Below are 20812 nucleotides of genomic sequence, written 5' to 3'. Positions count from 1 at the left end.
AGTTGGCATATATTGGTCATGTTATTTTCATTGTGGGTTTCTTAATGTACAGTTATGGTTAAATGTAGACAAATACTGAAGACATTTTAAATACATGCTGGTTTCAGGTTTTAAAATATTTAAAAATATATGAATGGTTATACGGAAATGTCAAGAAATTTAGTTCTGTAGCATTACTGCATATCAACTGACTATTTTACATAGTAAAATGGACAATTAAAGTGACTGTCTTAGAATTAGTTTAAATCACTATTTTGTTTTTACTTCATTCTGTATTTGGAAAAATATAGCTTATTAGAATTATGCCTTGGTGCACGATGGGAAGAGGTGGCATGAGTTTCTTCCGCATGCCATCTTGCTTTGGGTGAAGAATCATAGCAGCAGGGGAACTTTTATAGGGAGCCAGTACCCTAGCAATCCCCCTGCAGAGCTGCAGGTGGGGGAGAAGATAAAAACAACAGTTGGTGCAAATAGTTTAGAGGCGCATATTTATGTAACCTTTTCCTTTTGTAGACTCCAATGTTATTGACATCTCTACCTTCATGTAAATGAATTCCCATAATGTGTTATTTTTCTTATTTGTATTATAGATAAGCCAAAAGCAGTAGGGAGAAAAAGTTGAAGATAAGTAATAAAATATTTGGCTGCATTTACTTTACAAAACATGGCAAGTGCCAAGTGATCTAAGGAAAATGACATGACAGAAATTAAAGGGATTCTATATAAGGACTAAGAAGACTGTTTACTTATTTGAACTATCACGATAATATCACTTCTCCCTCATTTTGGTCTTATAACCCTTGAACAGAAGATAACATGTGAACACTAATGGAATTCCTTTTCTCTGGACTTTTCAATAATTTCAGCCTATCATTTTTCAGATTTAGGGTGTGTGTGTGATTGGCTTGTGTGAAATGATACCGTCGAGCCACCCACACCATATATTTAAGAACTATATTATACAAATTCCTTTTGGGTATCATAAACAACTGGAATAAAAGTGAGGCCCACTACATTTTGTCTTTGCTTTGAAATTGTCCAAACGTTGTGTTCAGAGAGTATTTGAAATAGTAATTATTGATGAACTTTTCTTTTTTTCTGAAGGACTCAGACATGTTGCTGTGGATGGGAACATAGAGGGACACATGTCCCACTGATCCCAGTGATTCCTATGGCTAGTTTAGCTAGCTAATTAGCAGCTCCTTCTCTACTGTTTCACTTACCACTTTGATTGTCTCCTTCCAAATGTTTAATAGCATCAGAAGAGAACACAGTTTTCAAAATAATGTTGGATTGAGAGTTTTGATTGATTCTGTCTGTAAACGAGGGATTTGCAAACTTTGACCTACTGATCAAATCCTATATACCATCTTCTTTTACACAAATCACAAATTAAGAATGGTTTTTACATTTTTAAAAGAGGTTGGAAAATATCAAAGGAATGATATTTTGTGACATGTGAGAGTTATATGAGATTCAAATCTTAGTATCCCCAGTAAAGCTCATTGGACTCATTGTAATGCAGCCATTCCATTTCATATAAATATTGTTTAAGGATTCTTTTGTGCTACAGAAGTAAGTTGAAGAGTTAGTTGTGACCAAGACTTTATGTTCACAATCCTAAATATTTGTTATATGTCTTTTACAGAAAAAGTGTACTAACGCATGTCATATAATTATCTTATTGGAAGGAAATGGAAATAACTTCTTAAATTGAGGCAATTCTTATTTTTAATGCCTATCAAGATTTCTCCCAGATTTATCAATTCAGAATAATTTGAATTTCTTTCTACACCAACATTTCAGCCTCTGAACCTACTGACAGCTAAAATTCTATTGTAATGACACCACCTTTTTTGACAATTTCCACAACCACAGGAAAATGCCCACACATTTTTGTGCTTCACAAATGTGCCCACACCTTTTTTGCCACATTGTTCTTTTTCTTACTCAATGCTTTATTATAGAGAAATCATCTATTTATTTTGCAGACACATCTAGTTTAACTTTGCATTGGTGCTTTTGCATGTTCTATTTCCATTCCAGAATACTGATTTCCTTTTCTTCCCTTTGCACAATCTAGTTATCTTCCAAGTTTCTCCTTTTAACTCCCACTAACAGCTTCATCTTTAGGGACAATTCCATCTGAGCTTCTAATACTTCCCTCCATCATTATGATATATTTTCAGGACAATAGTTTTGGATTGAGAAGTGAACTTAGAGTCTGAGTAAGACTGGTAAAAATATATTTTTTTGAATTCATTTATTTGTTATAATCAGTTATACATGACAGCAGAATGCTCTTTGATTCATTGTACACAAATGGAGCACAAGTTTTTGACTTCTCTGGTTGTACCCAAAGAAGGGTCACAACTATTTGTGCAATCATACATGTACCTAGGGTAATGATGTCTGTCTCATTCTACCATCTTTCCTATCCCCAGACTGGTAAAAATATTAAACCTGTATCTCTGCTTAGATAAGAGACTCCCAATAGTTTTGTGTTAAGCCTGCAATAGGTCCAGTCTGGAGATGCTCCATAAACTGAACAGAAATAAGGGATAATTGCTCATTAGTCACTCTAAGCCATAGAATATAAGTCCTAGTACGAATCCCAAGCATGTTCCATGCTCACCTGCAGAGCAGGAAACCTTGGAAGGGAACCACCATCCAGCAACTACCACATGTCTCACCTTCAACATGAAGATACTTCAGAGCACGTGACAACTGACCCAGGTTGGGTGAGGATTTGCTTTGTAACTGGTTGCTTAGTCATGATTCATTGCATTGAGTCAAGTTCCTTAGCTTTGATATGTTTCAGAGAACCTGACCACTCTCATCTTCCTCAAGTATGTAGCAAACATCCTAACCAACTCAAGGGGTTACTGTGAAGAATAAGGAGTTATGTATTTAGAGTATCTAGCACAGTTCCTGGAACAGAATAAACCCCTATGGTCATTTGCCAAAGACAAATTCTTAATTTTAAATGCAGAAACTGTCTGAATGTATGAAAAGCTCATTTCAGTAATTTTAGTCTCTTAAACTGAAAAACAAAGCACAGGAAGAAAATGAGGAGATACATCTCTTTGGAGAAAATTGTTCATCAATTTAGTTTTAGAAACAGGTGATTATATTGCTATATGCCTAGAGAGAACTTTCCTAAGGTTGTTTTACAAGGTAATTGTTTTGTGAAGAAAGGGATTGATTTTATCTTTCTTAAGATTTACTTTTCACAGTGAATTTAATAATACTTCATTTAGGACCCACTAGAATTTAGGAGCAGAATAAGATAAACAAACCATAGCCTTCAGAAAAAGTAAGAAATAGGAGAGACATAAAATAGAGCAAGAATGAAGATCGATACGTGGTACTAAAAGAATTATAACATTTCACACTTAACAAAAAATAAGCTGTGTTTATTAAAGGCCAGGTATTATTCAAAATGCTTTTGAAGTACTAATTTATTTAAAGATTGTTATACCCTCTGAACAGATGAAGAAACTGAGACCAAAAGATGATAAGTACTTTGCCCAAAGTCACAAAGACAATGGCTGAGTTAGGATTTGAATTTAGGACTTCTGGCTCCAAAGTTCGTGCCTCATGCCTCCCATCCTGGGCTATATCTCAGATCCCCTTTGTATGTGTGTATATTTTTGTTCACATGTGCCTTATGGCACTGTCATACTTTCTGTATTAATACTTCTGTGCTCCACTGGGATATCTCATCTGGTTTTAAATGTAGTCTACATGGTACCCAAAGCAATTACAGATTCAATGCAATTATTATTAAAATTCCAATGACATTCCTCATGGAAATAGGAAAAGCAGTCATGAAATCCATTTGGAAAAATAAGAAACCCTGAGTAGACAAAAAAAAAATTCTTAGAAAAGTGAAGCAGGAAGCATCACAATACCAGACCTTAATTATACTGCAGAGATATAGTACCAAAAACAGCATGAAGCCAGGCACAGTGGTACACACCTATAATCCCAGCACCTTGGGTGTTTGAGACAGGAGGATCTTGAGTTCAAAGCCAGCCTCAGCAATGGTGATAAGCAATTCAGTGAGACCTTGTTTCTAAATAAAATACAAAATAGGGCTGGGGATGTGGCTTAGTGGTCGAGTGCCCCTGAGTTCAGTATGGAGTATCCCTCCTACTTCCCCCAAAAAACCCAGCATGGTATTGGCAGCAAAAACATGCAAGAAGACCAGTGGAACAGAATAGAAAACACAGGGACAAACCCGCATACAAACAGTTATCTGGTACTAAACAGAGGTGCCATAAACATACAACAGAGGAAAGAAAGCCTCTTCAACAAATGGTGTTAGGAAAACTGAAAATCCATATGTAGTAGAAAGGAATTGAACCCCTATATCTCACTCTGCACAAAATTCAAATCAAAGTGAATTAAGAACCTAAGTATTAGTCCAGAAACCCTCCACATACTAGAAGAAAATGTAGGCCCATCAGTCCAACATATTGGCTTAGGAACTAACTTCCTTAATAAGACTCCTAAAGCACAAGAAGTAAAATAAATAATCAATAAATGGGATGGGATCAAACTAAAATGCTTTTTCACAGCAAAGGAAACAATCAAGGGTGCAAAGGCAGAGCCTACAGAATGGGAGAAAATCTTTACCACGTGTACCTCAGAGCATTAATCTCCAGGCTATATAAGAACCAGAAAGACTTAACACCAAAAAGCAAATTACCAAATCATTAAGCGGGCGAAGGAACTGAACAGACATTTCACAGAAGAAAAAAATGCGTTTGGTCAACAAATATATGAAAAAATGTTCAATATCTCTAGCAATTAGAGAAATGCAAATTAAAACTATATCAAGATGCCATCTCACTACAGTCAGAATGGCAATTATCAAGAATACAAGTAACAATAAATGTTGGCAATGATGTAGGGGAAAAGGTACATTCATACATTGCTGGTGGGACTGCAAATTGATGCAACCACTCTGGAAAGCTGTATGGAGATTCCTCAGAAAACTTGGAATGGAAACACCATTTGACCCAGTTATTCCATTCCTCAGTATATATCCAATTATTTTAAATCAGCATACTATATGAATATTTATAGCAGCTCAATTCACAATAGCTAACCTATGGAACTGACCTAGATGCCCTTCAACAGATGAATGGATAAAGAAGATGTGGTATATATACCCAATGGAGTATTACTCAGCCATAAAGCAGAATGACTTTATGAACTTTTCCATAAATGGATGGACCTGGAAACTATCATGCTAAGTGAGATAAGCCAATCCCCAAAAGCCAAAAGTTGAATGTTTTCTGTGATATGTGGAAACTAACCGACAATAAAGGGAGAAGGGAAGAATAGAAGTTCGGTAAATTAGACAATGGGGACTAGAGGGAGGGAGTGAGATAGGAAAATGAAAGACAGTGAAATTATCCTGACATAATTTTCCTATGTGCATATATGAAAATATCACAGTTAATCCAACCATCATGTACATCTACAAGAATGGGGCTGGGATCCTAACTAGATAAGATATATTCCATGCTTATATAATTATATAAAAGTGGATTCTATTTTCATGTATAACTAAAAAGAATCAATCAACAACTTTTTAAAAATGTCATCTACATGCTCTGTAGAATCCAAAACTTAAGTTTCTTGCATTGTTTTATTTATGACATGAAGTGACAGCTGCCCATCAAACATCTGTAATGCATAAGTGCCTCTAAATTAACATGTCTCAAACCACATTCATGGTCTTCTCTCTTCCTTGTTTTACTATAACTGAGAATGTTGGTCATTTAAATGACCAAATTAGAAAGGCTACAGTCCTTTCTGTTTGGTCCTTTCTAGCAATGCTCCTCCTCAGTTTGTTTTTTCTGTTGGTAAAACGCTTATTCCCTCTATACCTCTCAGTTCTCTATATCACAGTTCAAATAATCAACAACATTTATATGAGGTGTTAAAAAAAACATCATTTCCTTTTTCAACATTTCTTTGGAATAGCCATATTTACTAATAGAAATATCATTCTATAATACGAGTGTGGTTATGTAATGTCATTACAAATTTCTGAGTACGTCTAGGAGGTCTTCTTTTATAAGGCATAATGGATTGATTGGGAGTGCCTTGTAATTATTCTCATAGCACCTTGTGACACTTAATCACAGTGTATTAAGATTGCCTATGTAATTTCCATGCTCCTCGCTAAGACTGCATACTCTTCAAGGCATGGATCACTGTATTTATTGCAAGTTATAGAGTAGAATCATGCCTTCTTCAGTGAAGAATCTCATCGAATTTTGTTACATGAACTTTCTCCTTTGCCACTACTTCCATTCCTTGTAGACAGGGTGAAGTTAAATCCCTGAAAATAACTAGAAGTCCATTCACAATCTGATTCCAGCATAACTTCCCAGTCTTTGGCTACTTCATTCTACTAGTTTCCTGCTTCTGCCAGGCTGAGCAGAAAGCTCACTGGATGGCATTTTACTTTCTCACACCCCTGTGCTTTGGTGTACACTGTGTTTTTACAGAAATGATGTCAGAGGTTTTTGAAAGGCTAATGCTTTGTCATGAATCCAAAGCACCTTATGAGGTTGTTCCCCTTTTACTGTTTACTGATATTGAATCTATTTGTTTTAGCAATGGTAGCCCAGGCCCTAACCCACATGAATAATGTGCCAAATGGCTTAAGGATACAAGTTCAAAAATCAGATTGCCTGATTTTAATCCAACTCTGATTGTACAGCTTTGGAGAGAAGTAAAGCTCAATGATCTCATATGCAAAACCAAGGTAATAGTAAACCTAACTCATAGGACTGTTACAAGAAATAAATAATAAACAAATACACACATTAGACAACTCAACAAATAAATAAGTGGATAGAATAAGTATTAGCATCACTAGTCTTTATGTAAAAAAATCCCTGAGTTCTCAAATCTTTGTTTTTGAATTCACAGCCAGTGAACAGAAATAGAGTCTAGGTTGCAGAATAGACTGGTGTAAGAGTTATATATTAGTGAACCATGTTGAGACATATTGGAAATTCTATTCAGCATAGCAAGTTGGGCCTAAAACAGAGATGTATGGATTGGAAACAGATTCAGGAGTCATTGATGCAGCATTGCTATGTGAGATCACAGGAGAGAATGAGGGCATCCTGAGAGAGTGTAGAAGGAGAAGAGTTGAGGAAAGACTATGGAGGGCCAACATCTGGTCCATAGGTGTGCAGATGCAAGATCAAGAGGGGCAGGAGACCTGTTTGGTCAGTTGTCTTAGCCAGTAACTAGTAGAGCCCAGCACACTACATATGTCTCCCAAATGCTGGCTGAGCAATCCTGTGCCTTGATCTGTGTCACCAGCTTTTGACCTGTTCTATAGGATGGGTGTGAATAAAGAAGAGAAGATTTCTCTCTGGATGTAGCTCATGTGTGCTTAAGTTAAGCCATAAAAAGCAGGAATCCAGGAGGCCTAACATTCTCAGACAGAGCAAAATTGATTTATGAACCAAAGCTAGTGTCAAAATCTAGTGATGTTTGATGAGTTAATCTTTCAGTAGGGAACAGGGAACATCTTTTTCCAGTGAATACCTTTTTTCCTAGAAAATAATTGATTTTCATATGTATTTCAAGAAGTATGTTAAAGGCAGACATGACTGTAAATATTTTATGTAGCAGTGAAAACCACGACTAACTTCTGTGTGTCCCTCTTATATTAACTCTGAGAGACTAATAATTATTATAGAAACCAGAGCTTATGCTGTACCAGGGACTGTGAAAAGTCCACTAACATACACAATTTTGACCATAGGACATAAAAAACCCCTGAAGTTCAGAAAGACTAAGTGATTTGCTCAAAGTGATGGAGTGAGTCTGAATTCAATCAATCAGAGGCCTGACTGCAAAGTCTATACTATTAGAAACTGCTGTATACTATAAGAAAGGGAAAAGAACTCACTATGAGTTCCACTGGTTGGACCTATAGTCTATCTGGCCCCACTAGGGGATGGTGGCCCAGGTCATCGTGAGTTACTCCTTAGCTGATTGCCTATTACTTATGCAATAATTTGACATGCTGTTCCATAATTAACATAATGTAGTTCTTGAGGATTATAGGAATCTTATTTTGCTACTTAAAATTTAGTCTACATCTCATCTCTAACCAGTAATCTAACATATTCACATGACAATTTTGTCATTCCAAACTCTGATTTAGATAGGAGTTTCTTCAAGGTAAGTGATTAAATGTGAGCAAAAGATGATGACTGATCAAAAATAAACACTTGTAAAGTGATTCTTAGATGTTTTCCTCATGGAATCCTTTGCATACTAAACTATTGCACAATTCTATCAGTATTCTTTTTTTAAAAAAAATACTTTTCTTTTATTTATTTTTTATATGTGGTGCTGAGGATCGAACCCAGGGCCTCGCACATGCTAGGCGAGCGCTCTACCGCTGAGCCACAACTCCAGCCCCTCTATCAGTATTCTCTAAAAATCATTTATTGCCAAAAAATTTTTAAAAGACAGACTTTGTGTTCATCAGTAACTGTAGATGCACTAAGTGAGATCTGCTGAAAGTCCGAATCTGTCTAGTGGTACTTATTCTCTTAATTATTCTCTCTTCTTCTGATAAGAAATGGAAGAACCCCAGGTATCTGCTGGCTGTCCAGGACAGGATGCCTGGGAGATATACTCTTGGGGTTGCTGTGGACATCAAGAGACTTCTTCCTTTCTCCCTCCATTCTCTTTCTTTCTTCTTTCCTTCCTTCCTTCCTTCCTTCCTTCCTTCCTTCCTTCCTTCCTTCCTTCCATCTCTTTCTCTCTTTCTTTCTCCCTTTCTCTCTCTTCCTTCTCTTTCTCTCTTTCTTCCTTCTTCCCTTCCTTTCCTTTTCCTTCTTCCTTTCTTTTTGTATTGGGGATTGAACCCAGGGGCACTTAACCACTAAAACACATCGCCAGCCCTTTTTTGTGTATTATTGAGAGACAAGGTCTCACCTGGTTGCTTAGGTCCTCACTAAGTTGCTGAGGCTGACTTTGAACTTGATATCCTCCTGCCTCAGCTTTCTGAGCTGCTGGGATAGCAAGAGACTTCTTAGAAAAAAGAAGTTTCCTTGATGAATGGCTTGGAGATAAATATGGGTCAACACAGTTGCCAACTTCCTCACCTTCATCTGCTCAAGAAGCTTGTCAATGGCATCTTTGATTGACTAAACATCCAAGACATGGCTGTACACTCAGGGGCACTCCAGCAGACACTTGTGCCAACTGCATCCCTCTTTCACTGTGGCTGCCTATGAAGGTGACAGACTCATAAGGACCAGCCTTTGGAGATGTCCTGTCAGCAACATCAATGTATATGTGGCAAAGCAGTGCTCTTAGTGAGACCATGATATAGAACAGTCTGAGGTGGCTGAGAGTGGGAATAATACTTTCTGAAGAGCTTGTATACTCTAAAGTTGAGAGTCAAATGCGTTTTGATTTGCATGTCAACTCTGACTAATTGATGGTAGCTACTGAGGACAAGGTGTTGACAAGAATTCTAAAATCTCCTCAGTCCTCAGGGTGTGGGAGGGCTGTAATTAACCTACATCTGCCACAGCAACAGGAAGAGAAAGGAAAAGAATGGTGTCTAACATGTATTTACAAGCTTTTGGCTAATAGAAGGCACAGGAATTTGCTCAAGGCTATGAAAGCAAAGAAGAGGTATTAAGTTCACAGTAGAACTTCAATTTCTAGACCGTATGTCAATGTGTGCAAATAATAATGTGTATTTAATTCCTCAGATGTGATAGTGGGTATTTTGAATTTGGAAGATTACTTTAATAATTTTAACAAACTTAGTCCTTAGGACCTTCCTGTGAAGTTGGTATCATCATCAATTCTACTTTATGAATAAAACAATTAAGGCACAAAGGATTAATTCAATTTCCTATGATCTGAAAGCTAGAAAGGCATTGAATAGAATTGCTCAAGCAGTCCAAGTAAGACCGTGAGTTTTAATTTCGTTCTGCATTTGTACTATCTCCTGTATTTATTTGTTGGCCATTAGAAGAGCACCAAGTTCTCCTACATTGCTGAGGAAAACCAAGATCCTTCATTTCTGTGGTGGGATTTTCTTAGAATGGATTCAATTTCTTTGGAATAAAAAGCAGCTTTATCCTCTATTTCCTGTGATACCATTTTCAAGGGCTTTCATGCCCAATTGAAATCTCTGCTTAGGGCTATAATCAGGCCCCTTGGTAAGTTTCATTTGCAGTCACCACCATCTGCGCCACTAACTCCAGGGACAGATTAATGGATGATTACAGTATCAACCAAGAATCTCAGTGCAGCTTTGACACTCACAGTCATGACTTTTGCCTCAGTGGAAATTGGGGCTGCAGGGCTCATCTCCCTTGGACAGGCTGTAATGTTCTTTCATAACTCTACTGGGGGGGATTGGACAGCAGCAAGAAGAATGGAGGTGGAGGATAAAGAAGAACCTTCTGGCAAGAAAGATCAGTAGCCAATGGCAGATTCTCCTGGGAGACCTGAAACTCTTTTCTCTGAAGCTCTGGGGGCATCAATGAGGCAATGGCAGTAGATATTTGATCACGGCAGAATATGGGGTCGCAGTCCTTCTCCTGTGTGATTCTAGAATTAACTTCACTGTCTCACACATTGGAAGGGAATACACACAACTCTTCAGATATTTCTATTATATTCAGAAAAATGACTTTCTGAAAAGAAATGTTTCCAAACTCAATTATTTTCATGTAGGAAGATTTGCTCATCTCAGTTTCAAACTTATGTTGTGAAAGGAAGTAAATTTAAGAAAAACTAGCAAGTGGCTGCTTGGCTGTCTCTTTCCACTGTCTTTTTAAGTTGCTTGCTAATGGCTGTTAAATCCCATGGAGAAACTGTGCATCTGTCAAGAGTGCAGTCTGAGGAAGCAGGTAATCAGTCACAGAGTTATCCGGTTGCAGATCTCAATCCTCAGCCCTGCTCTTTGCAGAATTCTGATGCCATTTATCTTTTTTTTCTCTACTTTAAAATGAAGATATCAGAGTCAATATGATCTTGTGCAGTCATCTGATTACCAGTCATAATAAGTTGTACAGAGTGTGAATGGTGCTAAATGACATAATATATGTATTCTCAGACTGCAGGAATTCGGGAGAGCAGCTGACTTTTGTCCTCCTTTCGCCTCTTCCTCCTCCAATTTCATTTACTTTATTCACCTGAACCTCACACTCACACCCCTACAGGTCCCAGGCTCAAACTCACCCTCTCCCATTCCATCTCTCAATAAAGCATTTGAAACTCATTCAGACCATGTTGTAGCTAATGTCTGTTACAGGATTGGGGAAACAGTAACTCATTTTTGCATGTATTTTGCTAAATTGTGTTTCTGCCCTCTTCCCATTGACATACTTGTCTGATGGGTGGATCTGTCTGGGTAACCTAAATCCTGCACTGACCCACCCTTCCATTTCCAGTTCTCCAAAGACATTAAATCCTGACAATTTAAGAATTTAATGATCTTAACTAGCACATGCTGATAAAATTATGTGATACCAGTCATTTACCAGCATTACTCAATATCACCTACCCTTGGATTATGCTGGAAGCTCCTTCTAATTGGTAAAGGTGCAGTTTGGCTTCACATTAGAGTCCTTCTCACCTGAAGCTGTAGCTATCTTGTAGGCATCAGGGTCTAAATCCCATCCTCTTTTGGGCTGCTCCCTAAGTTAACTATAAAGAATGGAGCCATGATAGATACAAGATCTTGTTGTTCTCTTTAGCTCTGTTAGTCTCCACAATGCTTAGTCCAAAGGAAAATGATAAGCTAAAATAAACTTTAAAGAGGATTTAATTCACTTGATTCTCATTGAACATATTTTCCTCTCTGGATTTCATACCTGTCAAACTACCTCACTAGCTGCTTCTTCCCAATCACATTTTCTGGGACCTGACTTCAAATATTAGAGTGTTTTAGAGTTCAATTTTTGGAATACTCTTTTCTATCTCTACTTACTCCCTTGCTAGTCTCACCCATTCGTATGGCTTTGACCACCATCTGTATACTGAGAATCCATTAATATGCATATCCAATCTAGACCTCTCCTCTGAACTCCAGATTGGATATTCAATTGCAAACTTGCTGTTTTAATAAGATGCCTAATAGATGCCTTATTTTAGCATGACTCAAAACTATACATGTGTCTGTCACCCTCCACAGCCTACTCCAATTTCTTCTGAGATTCCTCCTCATCTCATTTACTTGCAACTGCATATATCTGGCTTCTCAGTCCAAAAACCTGGGAGACATCTCTGGTAAATAATCTGGCCATCATCAGTTCCTTGCCTCCGCCCATCAAAAGATGGATGGAATCTTTGTCCTTATTACTTTCCTCCTTAAAAAAGATGTGGCAGAAGTAATATCTGGAGCTTCCCATTAAGATTTTAAGAGAACAGGCAGCTTTTCTTTCCTTCTTGAAGCTAGTCACTATGTAAAAACTCTGATGACTTTGAGGTCATCGTGATGTGACAAACCCTTAGCTAGCCACAGGGAATGACCATGTAGAAGAAGACCCTTAGCTACCATAGCTGCTCTAGTCCTGGCCGAGCTTTGGAGTAAAAATGCAGATACCAAATTGGAAGTCACTAGAGCAGACTGTTCAACTGACCCTACTTCTGGCTGCTGAATGTAACAGTAAATTTTGCTACACACTAGTAGATAATGAAGACAACTAAACTCCATTCTTTTTCTGATAGACCACATCCAATATGTCAATTTTTTTTTGTTGGCTCTACCTTCAAAATATGCCAGTAACATAAACAATTTTTTTTTTAAAAAAAATCTCAGCTGCTACAACTTTTATGACCATCACCTCCTGTCTGTTTTCCCATGTTCCACATTTGCTCCTCCTCCACAAGTGCTTCTCAACTTAAAGCTAACATAACCTTTCACAATTTAAGTTCTGTCACAGTACTCTTCTGCTTAAAACATTACAAAGGCTCTCTATTTTACTCAGAGAAAAAGCCACACTGCAACTTCACATCCTTATGTGATACTGTTTTATCTCCACCAATATTCCCTCACCTTTACTGTTTCTGCTCCAGAAACATCAGCCTTCTTGCTTTTGAAAACCCATGGATATGCTTCTGCTTTAGCACCCTTTGCTAGCTAGGAACTCTTCTACCTGGAACACTTTTCCCCAGGACCAACTTCCCTGTTTCTCACTTCCTTCAAGCCTGCTCAACTGTCACCTTCTCAGCCATCTCCACAGACTGCCCTATTCAAAATCATAATACTTATCTGCCCCACTCCCAATCCTTCTTTCTGAGATTTTTTCCCTCTATAACATCTACTACCTCCTAACCTATAATTAATTTTTGTTTATTTTCAGCTACCTCACACTTGGAAGGTGAGGTCATGAATTTTTGCCCATTTTGTTAAGAGATGCTTAATAACTAATTAATGAAAAAAGAGTATATTAGCAAATTTGTGTTTTCTTCTCTACCAGATTCACTGAGAGAGGCTCTAGCATGCACTGAATTTAATCATTCCCTGAGTGAGCGTATTAGTAGAAGCTAAGAGATGAGTCATCCTTCCAGGCCGGTGGTTGTATAATCCCCTCAAAATTGCTGGATCAGAAATTCTTCTGCAAGTCTCCAGTGATCCTAAATAGACCCTCAGGGTTTCTCTGTGTGAAGAACTTATATTGTTCTATTATCTTTCTCTTCACCAATTTGGTCTGTCACTAAAATGTGTCTGTATTTTGACTCCTAAGTTAGAATGGCTTCTATGCCAAGATCCCTCATGGGGGCCTTGAAGATTACTAACTGGATTGCCCAGCTGCCATACCTTCTTTTTTCAGGCAACTGAGGCTTTGCTCTGTCAAAGGGACCATTCACTGATCCCTTGCTGGAAACTCTTCCCAGCTAGACTGAATACAATAGTTGCTACCCACTTTGTGCCTCACCCACTCCCAAGCCTGGTCTTTCTCATTTTCCTCTCTTCAGCATTGTATTTAAAAAGAAATATATTTGTTTTCTCAATGAAAATGGATACCTGGTATTATTGATTTCTTTCATAGTACCTTTACTTTTAATGTTAAGCATTTCAACTTCTTTTGTACTCAGTTTAGCTCATATTTTAAACTACTAGACATATATGAGACTTGCTATACTGAATTGGGCTAATAAAGAATAAAAAAAGAATAAGACAATTTTGAGCAAACCAAACATTTGAAGTTACTATTTTATTTAATTCTTCAAGAATCATCACATTATCATTATAGTGCCTTTGTAGATGGTTTCAGAAAGAATAAGACTTAGTACTTGTAACAGTTGCTAAATAATCTAATTCAAAATACTGTCTCACATGTATACCTGTATTTTGCAGGTCTTTCTCGATTTCCTTTTTAAATTCAGGCATTATTGATGTATCATTCTTAAAAAGCATTTTCCAGATACATTTATTGCACTCAGGCTCATTACCATGCCGTCCTGTACGGAGAGGTCTTCTCTGTTAAGAGGAGCGCATCATCTGCCTTCTTTTTCTGCCACATCCCACTCTCTGCATTGTAAGGCTGCACCTTGGGCATTATTCTGTTACTATCTGTAGCTCACGTACACTATGCCCTTTCAAAGCAGCAGCAAGGCAGCTGAGTTACGGCTTTAAGTACAATAAGGGACAGTTATTGTCAGGCAGGAGCTACTGTCTTATTACTAGCTCACTAATCTGTAGTTGGAAGAGCTGCCATTACCAGGCATTTCTGATTACTTACTTTATTGCACCACTTAAGGGCTCATCAATTTTGACTTTTCAGCTTTTGAAGATGAGATGACTTCATCTGCTCTCCCACCCTCCTGCACCCTGCTCCTTGTATTTCCATCTGCAGACGGAGCTCCTCATCCTCTCCTGGCATTAACTGACTGACAGGCCACTTCCGGCCATTAGATCTGGCAGTAACTGTCTCCAATAAGGGGCTGCTGGACTGCACTGAACTGTGAGACTAATGTTAATGAAGTCACCCTTTTAGAAAATTAACTTTTCTAATAACCATGGTGACTAGAAGAGTCCAGTTCTTAAGATGAAGGGATGATTCTGTTTAACTGGCTTTGCCCAAAATCCAGCACAAAAAATTCCTCATAGTTGTCTGTATGACTATTTTTGTATGACTTGTATCATTTACCATGGGAAAAAAAATTGTTTTTAAATTTCTCTTTTTTTGTTATAAAATTCTCCTTAAAGAAAAATTTGCATTAGACATTAACATTATAAGAGGAACAGCATCCATATGCCACCAATCAAAAGATAATCACAACTAATATTTTGCTTTATTTTTTCTCTGCCTATGCTTCATTTGTTAAATAGTTTTAGTCATGATATTTATATATTTGTACTTCTTGTTTCTCTAATCAAATGCCAAATCCTTTTCCATGTCATGAATAGTTTGTGAACTTTATCAAGAGATGCACATACCCATTTTTGCTGCATGTTTTGGTTGAATCAGATTTCTTACTATTATAAATAAAACTGCAAAGACCATCTTGGGAATAATTTCATATTTTTTTTTACATTTTTAAGATATTTAGGATTATCTCCTTAGATATACTCCAATAGATAGAGTTACTCAGCCAAAAGATAGAAATATTTTAAGACACTGAACAGAGTTTAAAGAAAAAAAGAGTAAACTCAATAATGAGGCAGATACCTGACTTTTAGTCTCCATATTAGAACGTAAATAATGGAATCCTAGGATATTAGAAGTGGGAAGAGACTAAGAAATGGTGTAATCCAAGTCCTTTAATTTGGTAACAATTTTAAGAGAATTCACCACCTATATAAAATTACTTTTGGGTGGTTAAAAAAATCATCCACAGTAAGGGTGAGACAAGATGATAGAGAAAAAGGGCTGTTTGGTTTCTCAAGAATCTGCCACATCTATCTATACTGTCAATATTCATTTTTTTCTTCTAATTTTGTATGGATTTAAACCTTTCTTTACATCACAAAAATTTTCTTATTATTTATGTTGGGTGTTAGAAGAACAAATGTGTTATAGGAGAGGCCCCAGCCTGCCCTGCTCGCAGATATTTTAAGGAATAATCAGGGAGGAGGGGCAAATGGTTCCACCTGCTGGGGAAGGGCCTTTCTATCAGTCTTACACAAGCCAGTCCTCAAACAGTATTCTCACTTGTACCTCCTTAAAAAAAAAAAAAAAAGGCAAAAGACTTAAAAACTTAAAGTTATGAGAAGACTAGTTTAAGAACTGGAAGTGGAGAAGCTGGGTCTCTATCCTAGCTCTGAGATGTCCTGGCTGGTGGGTCTTTCTCTCTGAACCTCAATTTTCTCCTATGCAGTTAAGGACAAATTCAAACTAAAAATGAGACACTTAATTGTCTTCCTCTTGAAAACAGGGAAGAGATTTCCCTCCTTTCGTTTTCCTTTGGATATTTACTTTAAAAAAGAAAAAAAAATCCTGTTAATTTTAAGTACTTTCTCCTCTTCTTGAAATGTATATATAGATCCTTTTGAAGACAAGAATGGCATATTGTCAGTTCTTTGACTCAGAAATGTCTTTCTCCAGGATCTGCAAGCCATCCCTTTGAAATGTAAACATCAAGGGAGGTAGTACCCCTATGTGCCTCTCTCCAGTGTGTGTGTGTGTGTGTGTGTGTGAGAGAGAGAGAGAGAGAGGAGACTAAGAGACTAAGAGGATACATCATTCCAAATTGCAAAACTACCTCCTTTCTTAAGGATATTAGAAGCTTGTTTTTCCTTTGGGTCATGTCAATTAACTAACATCAATGGTGACTTAAATTAGAATAAATTATCTGTGACAAATGGTGTTGTGAAGTCCTTTTACTTGGGGACTAATTATTGTTTATGTTGAAAACCTGTGTGTGGTAGGTTGTACCTATTTGGCTATATAATCCCTTAATGGGCAGACTGTAATATGCATTGCATGTTGGTTTAATGCCTATTCAGTAAAACAAATGGTTTCCTTCTCTCTCACCTTTTTTTGTAGAGGACTTATGCATTAAAAAATATTTTGATTTAAAGAGAGTACCAAGAGAAGGCAATGCTCTAGTACTAAATATTTTTTTAGTTTTAATTTGATTTATTTAAAGATAAGTCTATAGAAACATTTACATTTCTTTCATGCTCCCTTCCAATGTAGTCTTGTGGATTTTTGGGAACCATATGCTGGATCTTGAATAAATGGGTAGATTAAGAAGGTGGATTTATATGAGCTTGTGGTGAGCAAAAGAGGGCTGAGTTAACATTCAGAAATAAAACTCAACTAACTTATGAATATATCTTAGGATGGGAGCTCAAGGCCCTAAATCATATAGCAAGGGCTGTCCTAAAACAAGAAAAAGGTCACTGTATCTGGTGATTTTAAATGTAATTTTATTTTTTGTTGAAAAGCACCAGTTAAAAAAAAAAGAAACAAAGAAATCTACACTGATAATGTAAACATCCCAACTTAGAGCAAGGGAGGGCATTGCTCTTTGGAAGATAAAACCCACAAAGTATCTTCCTCCCAGTCAGGGAGCAAAGTGAGATGCCTACCTTTCTACTTTCCTACTAAGCTTTGGTAGGAACTAGCAGTGTCGTTTTCTGTGCTGTGACCTCAATAAACTATGTAGAAAACAAACAGCAAGATGCAAGGAATCTGTGGCACAAAAGGCCATAGCATGAGTCCTGCTAATGAGGAGACCTTCTGTTCAAAAGAAAACCCTGTTTTCAGGTATGAAGGAAAACAACTAGCTCAAGACAAGCTGCAGTTTCTAAAGTGAGGAAAATAAACAGCAGAGTGAAATCCAGTTGTCTTTCTTTGTGTCTGCCAAAAGACAAGAAAGATGAAATAAAATTGTAATGGCTCAATCTTGTACTAGATTTATCATTCCTTTTCCATTTCTTCCTATCCCAAAGGAGAGGTATCAAGTAGTAGGTTAAACGGGTCTCTGTGTAAAAGGTTGCAGATCCCCAAATCCCCAAGCATGATCCTTTTTTTTTCCCCTCTTTGGTCCTTAAGGCTCGGTAGACAAGCCAACCAAGTGTCAGCCACTGGTATTTTCTGTCTCCTTCCAGTGTGCAGCTGTGTGGGTACATTGAACCCAAGCCTGTTCTGTAGATCAAACTATCTGGAACACAACTCCTAGAATTTTACCGGTTATCAAATTTGCCAAGGAAGTCACAGGATGGTAAATTACCTTGTGAGAGGTAGAAAGAAATCCTTTGTGGCCTGCTTTATATTGCTTTGTGGAAGTTCATCCTTAACTTCTATTACAAGATTTCATAAGAAAAATACCATCTGCCTTAATATTTTTTTGTGTGTATATGTATTGTGTAAATGTTACTTAGGGTAGTACCTGCTATTCTGTTTAGATGATTTTATATAAAAGCCTACATAATAAGTTTCTGTCAGAGGACAGAAAAAAATCCTTATATATTTGAGTACTTTCTTTCACTGAGCATTTTCATTTACTACACAGTTACATAAATTATTATGCTTCCTTTTCAGACTTGACTGCCAGAAATCTCATAGCTAAGTTGCTCACATTTATCATTTTGTCATTGTATAAGTTTCCTTAGTATAATTTAACTTTTGCCTGATCCTACTTGGTCCACCCCTCTCTCAATTCCCATGCAATTCTTGGTTCTTGTTGTTTTTCTGTTTTTTAAAGTTGGCCACATGGTTTTGTTTCCTTTAGTTTTATCTTAAACTACCTCAAATCAAACAAATAGAAATGTAGTCTTTCTAACAACCTGAAGACTAACAATATAACTTATGAAAGTCTTAGAGATGGAGTCTCAGCATTAAGGAATTTTACTATCCCATCTCCCCGTACCCCTGCCATATTCTTTCTACATGCAAGAAGATAATCATGGATATTTATGCATTAAAAATATATCAGAAAAATTGCAAATAGGCCATTCTTTAACTTAGCAGAGAATTGCCTGAGGCAGAACTATTTTAATGGGTGTTGTGTCAGCATTTCTTTAAACAGTTTAAATGAAAAGGTCTATAAGTTACATTTGCTTAGTGTAAAATTATGGGGACTATGCTATAAGTAAAAGTAATCTTTTTTTAAAAAAAAATTTTTCTTTAGGAAGTTATATGAAACATTAACCCATTCAGTTGTGTGAATTTTAGCCAATATCATCATTGCTAAAGAGTCACTTAAAATAACATTCTAAAATACTTTATTGTACATATTTTTCTTTGAGTGATCATCATAATAAGCATAGATAAAATTTGTAGAGTATCTATAATATTGAGTTCTAGGCTCCTAAAAGACAGTATCTTTCAGGAAACTTTTATATCTTTCTTTATGGGACCAAAGAATATGAGAAATCATTCAACTTGACCATCAAGGTCAAACTCTTGGTAATGCTGATTGTGTTAGGAGCCATGCCTGCCTAATACTCTCTCCACTGAACATACTCCTAGGAAACATGCACAATTTAAACTATCAATAAAGTGAATGTTTGGGACCTTTTCTGATATAAAAGCTTGTCAACATTCATTTGGGAACTCTGAATTAGAATTCACCCTTAATTATTCAAATGAATGAATGAATATTCAGCTTTGAATTTTAGAAGTATACTTTTTTCCTATTTTCTCTTGTGTATATTTGCAATTGCATGTCAGTGATTTGGTTGCACAGGAATGATTGGAATAGGAGCTATAATCCTGCAATTTCTACCCAGACTTGCCAAAAACACACTTTCAAAATAAACCTGGTAGGCCTGTAAGTGCCTGCTTTGTGTCTATTTCAAATAGCATGGGGGGCTGGAGAACACATTTCCCTCTCTTTCTTACACTCCCCCTTTTAAGCCAGAGAACGTGTTCTTGGATGGCTTTCTGAGTGGACCAACCAAGCGAGATAAGTAAAATGGAAGAAAGCCTTTGCTTGGGCAGAGGGAGGCACTGACATTGGAAGTAGTAAGATTCTGAAAGAGAATGTGTATTATCCTTGACATTATAAAAGGAGACAGAAAACAAATAAAATGATCAATACCTAATTGGTAAACATCTCTCAGCAAACTGCACAAGTCAATGAAGTAGAGATGTCCAGGATTCTTTTTCTCCATATTGATTTTTACTCTTAGAATTAGCTAAATTAGCTTCCGTGACTTTCACTTCTATTGTCAAGGTTTTAGGTGATATTTCAGGTCGTCCCCTAATTCAGGCTCCCCTTCCCATATGAGCCACAGACATCATGAGGATGATATCAGAACTCACATAGATTGAATAAAAAAATAAATCCCCAGAGATATTATGTTTAAGAATCACCTTTGTTTGTTAGTACTCTGAAAGTTTTTCGATCATGAAAGCTCTCATAGTGACATTCATGGCTACCACCACTAATCATGATGTTCTTAAAATGGAGACACCAGTAGCTATTGGTTATCCTTTGGCAACCTTAAGGAGTCTTGATTTACTTGCATGGTAAATCCAATTCTTGATTCCCATAGTCACCTCTCTAGGGTTGGAAGGTTGCTACAAAAGGTATGTATATGATCGCCACTAAATCATATTTGGGAACAGTACCTAATAATCTCAATGAAATCAGTGAGATGTCACTTTTTGTATTATCTTACTAAACTCTTTTCTGTAACCAGGAGGTATACCTGTAGGTGAATGACCTCTATTTGTTAAACTTTCATAAATAGTTGTTCTTTGGTATCTTTGTTGGTTTTACTCAAACCAGGGAGAAAAGGTCTGTCTATTTTATAGGCAGAAGCAAAATCATCATACAATTTTTCTCTTTTAGCAATTATTTAGCATTAATTGGAACTTGGCAT

General features: G+C 36.9%; 1 protein-coding gene across 10 annotated transcripts in view; it reads right to left on the bottom strand.

The window, feature by feature from the left end:
* The window catches only part of Ralyl (RALY RNA binding protein like), a 441521-nt gene that overhangs the window by 116450 nt on the left and 304259 nt on the right, over window positions 1–20812 (bottom strand). The gene's annotated exons all lie outside the window — the stretch shown is intronic.

This window comes from Marmota monax, unplaced genomic scaffold, assembly GCF_021218885.2.
Source record: "Marmota monax isolate L192 unplaced genomic scaffold, Marmota_monax_Labrador192_F-V1.1 WCK01_AAM20220418_F8-fsc00147, whole genome shotgun sequence".
Classification (NCBI taxonomy): Eukaryota; Metazoa; Chordata; class Mammalia; order Rodentia; family Sciuridae; genus Marmota; species Marmota monax.
The sequence above is the reverse complement of the archived record's forward strand: the minus strand, read 5'-3'. Positions and strand labels throughout refer to the sequence as shown.